The sequence below is a fragment of the Chinchilla lanigera genome, unplaced genomic scaffold, assembly GCF_000276665.1.
Source record: "Chinchilla lanigera isolate Chin_1 unplaced genomic scaffold, ChiLan1.0 scaffold00496, whole genome shotgun sequence".
Classification (NCBI taxonomy): Eukaryota; Metazoa; Chordata; class Mammalia; order Rodentia; family Chinchillidae; genus Chinchilla; species Chinchilla lanigera.
Genome location: NW_004955897.1, coordinates 1 through 6263, shown reverse-complemented (window position 1 = coordinate 6263; position 6263 = coordinate 1). Strand labels below are relative to the sequence as shown.

At 49.0% G+C, this 6263-nt stretch overlaps 1 pseudogene; it reads left to right on the top strand.

Annotated features, from left to right (window-relative positions):
- The window catches only part of LOC102023315, a 6505-nt pseudogene extending 4942 nt beyond the window's left edge, over window positions 1-1563 (top strand).
- Window positions 1564-6263: the final 4700 nt, after the last annotated feature.

Below are 6263 nucleotides of genomic sequence, written 5' to 3'. Positions count from 1 at the left end.
AGGTCGTGAGTTCAATTCCTGGTACCGGGAAAAAAAAAAATTACCTCTGAGACCAATACTAAAGCTGGACTGCTAAAGTGAAGAAAAACCCCATGCATTCTCCTGCTTCCTGGGCGTTGCTGGGCTGTGCTCTGTGAGTGTCCAGTCAGCCCTCTGAGTGACCTGAAGGTTAATGACTGGCAGTTGATGGGAGCCTGGCCAAGTGAGGAGAGGGGCGCGGGGGAACGCGCCAAGCAGGCAGATCCAGCGGTGTGTGAGAGCCGGGTCTCAGCTGGCCGCACAGGAGCTACCTCTGGTCTTCTGGGCCAGGGCGCCTGGCGCGGGGGGCAGGGGGGGGATTCCGGGCCCCCCAGGGGATTCCGGGCACCTCGGGGGATTCCGGGCACCTCGGGGGATTCCGGGCGCACTGGGTGCGGGGTTTCTCATGGAGGCCAAGTCCCTGGCCGGCCCTGGCGGCCCACAGCCCCACACGCCGGAGCCGCAGTCCTGAGCCCTGGAGCCGCAGCTAGCACTGGACAAGGTCCGAGGCGGAGCCTGCACCAGGCCTATTTTGAAAAGGATTGCTCTGGAACAGATGTTGTCCTTGTGTATTTGTGGGATGGCTATCACCAGTCAGTATTTGAGAAAAGAGTACCAAGTAACACCCCCATGTTCCAGAGCATTCTCAACTATTGCGTCGTGTTCGTGATTTATACAGTGATACTGGCTTTTCCGTCAGGCAGTGATAATCTTTAGACGTCCTGAGAAGAAAATGGTAGAAGTACATCGTGCTGGGACTAGCAGATGTGGAAGCTAATTACCTGATTTTCAGAGCATACCAGCACACCACTCTAACCAGTGTCCAGCTCTTGGATTGCTTTGGGATTCCTGTGTTTATGGCTCTCTTGTCGTTTATTCTTCCTGCAAGTTCCAGGGTGATCCACTACATCCGGGTATTCATCTGTCTGCCGCGGGTAGGAACCATGGCTGGTACAGACATTCTAGCAGGGAGGGAAGACAGTTCAGGGAGTGATGTACTGATCCGTGATATTTTGGTCCTGCTCAGGGCATTCCTTCTGTGCTGTTTCTAATGTATATGAAGAATACACTGTGAAGAAACTGACCAGACTGGAATTTTTAGGAATTCCGGTCTTATTTGGGGCAATTATCAGTGGCATACAGCTATTGATTATGGAATATAAGGATATGGCCAGCATTCACTGGAACAGGAAAGTTGCCCGGCTATTTGTGGTGTTTGCCCTCTGTATGTTTTGCCTGTGCAGTTTCATGCCATTGGTGATGAAAGTCCCTAGTGCAACTTCTGTCAACCTGGGCATCCTGACAGCTGACCTCTACAACCTTTTCTTTGGACTTTTTCTGTTTGGCTGTAAGTTTTCTGTACTCTGCGTTGTGTCCTTCACCATCATCATGCTGGGGTTTGTCATGTACTGCTCCACCCTGACACACACAGCAGAGCCAGCAGAAAGCACCAGTGTGCCCCAGGTTACCAGCACTGGCATCGACAACCTGGGGCTGAAGCTTGAGGAGAGCGATCTCCCGGAGACCCAGTCTGCAGTCCTGTAGCTGGAGGAGCTCGCACATGGCTGAGCACCACCGGGGGAAGAGAAGGGGCCTAAGGCTGAGAAGTGGACTTGGAGTAGATGCCATGGCATTCGATGCACCCAGTGGTTAGATTTAGAAAGGAACATTGAACCATCTACCCAAAGTAGAAATACCAAAATAAAGCAGGACCTGAGGCTAGGATCGTGTTTTCCCCATTGTGGAGGGGGCTCTGCACTGGGGTCCCAGAGGCACACAGCAGACAGCAGGATGGGGAGATACCCAGGAGGCGGGGAGCCTCTGAACAGGCCCTGAAAGCAGGCTATCCAGGCTGTGCTTGGTGGTCTGGAGTGGGACAGACTGGTGTGGTTCTGGAGAACATTTCCACTATTGCAAACTTTGGGTTTTTGTCCCCTCAAGGCAGTCATTGTCTGCAGGTCTTGTGGCCTTCATTACCAGTGTGGCCTGGTCACTGCATGTGGCAGGGAAGACGGGGTGGGGGGCAGCACATGAGAAGTCTTGGGATGGAAGAGTGGCCACTGTGGAAATATTGAACCGGAGTGGTGTCATCTAGGAACCCTCTCCCAACTGTTTCCTTTTTCTCGTCCCACCTCTCCTCCTTCTCCTCCTCCTCCTCCTTCACTTTTTAAAAATAGTTCTCCTCTGTCACCCCCTCCCCCATACTCCACTGGTCACCTTCCATCCCTCATTCCAGGCGCAGCACAAACTGTGCTCTCCATGTCCGTGACGCAGGACTCTTCCACATTTTCCGCCCCACACCGTGTTCTCCCGAGATGTCCTCAGACCTGGGTAAAGGTGTGGGTGCTGTTCTACATAAAAAGCTCTTATGACTCCTTTGTTCATTCCTGTTGATCTCACTTTATTAATTTTCAGCTCAGAAAACTGAGTCTCATTGCAGATGATCACATCACGGAGAAAGCATTGTCCTAGAACTTGTAGAAAGAAACAAAACCTCAAATTAAGGATTTCTCAGAGAAGAGTTGCCCCAGAGCACTAGAAGTCCTCAGTTGTTAAAAAGAGGACAGGATGCTAATTCTTACCAAATGTTTGTAGGAGCCAGGGATAGAGCTCAGTGGCACAAGCACCTACCTGGCAAGCACAAAGTCCTGAGTTCGATTCCCGGTACAAAAAAAACCCCCAAAACAAAAAAGCAACGAAATGTTTGTAATTCCATGGTATTTCTCAAATACAAAGTGTTATTATATAGCATCCTTACAGTAGTAATGACCAGTATGCCATTTCAGAAAGCTCAACTTTGTATGTAAACTTTTTGTAAAAGTATAATAAATTGCATGTGTTCACATGATTAAAAGACTTTACATTTAAAAAAATAAAATTAGCTCTGAATTGTTACTATTAACTTAAATTTGGTGAGCAGTTCAACACATTTCAAAAGGCACAGCTTTTATTTTGAAATGGAGACACACATTGTTGGGGGCACTGTCAGGGGTGATTTCAAATGGGGAAAGCAGCACAGAACATGGCTATGATAATTCATTCATCTAGAACACTGAATCCTTCATCCCCAACCATGAATACTGAACAGTTCTGTTTTCTCTCCACAGATTGGCAATTGCAAGAATCCTAAATGAAAGAGAATCCAGAGTGAAGGTCAGTAACTCAAAGAAACGCCAACTGGATTTCCTTGGTGTTCTCCATCGTGTTTTTTCCCCATCCATAGACTTTCCTGGACATTGTGAAGATGGTGTGATTTCTTGTCCTTTCTTACAGTGAGGGGCAAGATTTGGATTTACAAGCATTCATAGTTAGAAAATGGTATCCTCAACCTGGGCTTGTGATTCCTTCCCATTACAAAGACAATATGTTTTCATAATAGTAACACACACAAAAAAGAAAAGGAAATCAAACAAAAAATCAAGCTGCTTCTTCTGTTCTAGGTGCACAACTAAGTTTAGACGTGTATATAAGAGAAATAGCTGTAATTATATCCATCCATAATACATGGATTTGCACACATATATATATTCATGAACTAACATTCAGTTCACGAATATATGAACTGGTACACTGTAGATTGCTCTTCTGTGTGCACTCATGTTGGGGCTTAGTCCAACCTTGAAAGTATTCAAATGGGTGTAGGCAGATGCAGGGTTGAAAAGCCGGTCACTGGTAGGAAATTATTTGCCACCTAGACTGAGAACTTAGCTAAACATATTTTTATAGACATTTCCTTCTTTGGTCTTATCTTCAACTCTTTTTTTGTTTGTTTCATTTTGATGCTGAGCACAACACCTAGGAGCTCATCTCTAAGGTGAGGGCTCTACCACTCAGTTGTATGCCCGACCCTAAATTCATAAATATTGTGCAGTGAGAATAGATTCGCAAAGAAAATACACTTAGGAGCAAGGAATGGATGTCTAATCAATCTCAGAATGATGAAGAAAGTCTGCTGAAAAAGTTAGTTTTGTCATCTTGGTTTTCCTTGCAGGTTCTGGTAAGGTAATGGAGAGGGTAAAACAATTAAAAGAATTTACATGTCTCTGCATACAGCACAATCTCCTCCCCAAACAATTCGCCAAATTGTCAGAATCCCGTTGCAATATAGTGTATGATACAGATCATTAGGAATTGGTTCAAGAAGTGAGACAAGCAAAGAGACTGGCATAGAACTGAATTTGCTTAATCTCCGAAAGATGAAAGGTATAGAAAAGTGTTATAACTGGCTGAAGATGCTCTAGAGATTCACCAGTGAATTCCTAAGTGAGTCTTTCTGACCATAATATTTTTTATCATGGAGAGACGTGGGTTTCCTTTTCAGTGGTACTATTCTGCCGACGTGAATTGTGTGGAGCTGTCCCTGCCTTCACTTCTGGTACCTCCCATTCCTTCAGGCAGTGATCAGCAACATGTGGGTAGGTCGTGAGAGGAGATTCCTACCTGAGTCTGAGGATCCCAGGTTGACACAAAATAAAAAGTAGGGCGTGGGTGAGAAAATGAGGATGAGCTGACCACTGGCGTTGCTGCAGAGTGTACGACAGAGAGCAGTGGGGAACACGGGCTGAGGATCAGATGGTGGGGGTTCAGAAGGCAACCCAACTCAGCAGGCCACTGAGTGCTGGCATCCTGATGCCTCAGGCCAGGCTCCAGACAGTTGTCTGAGCTGGGAGATGTGGGGAGAGGTGGGGAGCGTTTTCTCAGGCTGCGGAGAAAGCGCAAGGACAGAGGATCCGAGATGTGGGAGGTGCTTTCTCCCCTCCCTGGCTGTGGGCATCTCTCTCTGGAGTCCTGAGGGAGCAGGAGCCACAGCAGACAAGTGAAGGAGGGAAAGTTCTCAGTATGTCCAATCTCTCAGCATGAAGTTCCCAAGAAACTCAGGTGTGGTTTCCCCTCTCCCGTGCTAGTACTGGGTCTGGTAGGAAAGGAGGCTTGGACAACAGTTTGAGGTGAGCACACCTGAGACAGTGCACTGTGCATCCTGGTGTGTCGATGCCGATGTCAGCAGTGCACACGTTGCCTCCTCTCGACAACAGCTCTGCTGCTCTGGACACCTTGGCCCAGGGCATTCACATGGGGAAGCATGGGTCAGGAAGAGAAAGACGGCCCTTTGTGTCACTACAGTTTGCGCTGTGGGAGCGCCCCAAGGGGTTGAGTCCTGGGAATACTGGAGAACTGGGAGGCTGAGAAGGTGTCTAGAGGACAGTGACGTGTGTCACAGGTCTTGGTCTGGCTGCAGGGGAATGGGTAGCAGAGGTTTAGAGAAGGGCAGTTCTGTGACCCCTCCCCCTCCTCCCTGCCGGATCCCTCTCCCTGGACAGCACTTCCCTTTTGTGCCTTGGGAAGCAGCTCGGAGCGGTGCCTGTCCAGGTGGAGCAGCAGGGCCTTGGGTGCCCATGCGGGCTGGTCCAGGACCTGGAAAATGTGAGGAAATGCACGGAGGTGACTTTGTTCTGAGCACAGAGAGGCTTGGAGGTGTGCCAGATGCTAGTGCGTTAATGACACTGGTGACAGTGGAAGGCCACTTTCCCCTACAGCCATGGTGGTGAACCTCTGGAATGCCTTCTACAGGTGGCTGTGTTTACTATGGAAGGTTCCAAAAGGTTAGGCATCACAACCCTACACCCTTGTTTGGGTGACCATGTTGGGGAATTTTAGTTCACTCGGGATGCTTTGGTGGCATCTTCTGTGTTACACCACAGGTGACATCAAAGCAGTGTCCAGGTTCCCTGCCCGAGCGCCTTTAGGTGTCCGGGGGCTGCAGATGACGAGGGTCCTCGTGCATTTGGGGATGGAGCCTTCTGTCAGAGAGTGCCACGTGCTCAGCGAAAGGAGATGTTTTAAACTGGGACTCCTCCCCGCATAGCACTTTAAATACAGATCAGGGCTTGTCATGCCAATGCCCCCACACTTGCTGAAACTCACCCTGCTGAGGAGAGGCAGGAGTCAGCTGGCCGGCGTCCGGTCAGCAGTCAGGATGCTATGTTGCCTCATCTGCTTAGGAGACAGGCAGCTGACATCAGGCGCCTGTAGCAACTTCTCACCGAGGCCTGCATCCCGTAGCTGGGAGAATCCATTCAAGGACAGTGAGTTTGGGAGGACAGGGTCAACCTTTCAGGCCTGTTCCTGAGCAGGGCACGGAGCTGATGCTCTCTAAAGGTGAGATGAAAGAGGAGGTGTGTTGTTATGTTCCTCACTCAGGTTTTGGTTTTCTAGTGCTTGAAGTGGATCTCAGGTCCCTGAGCACA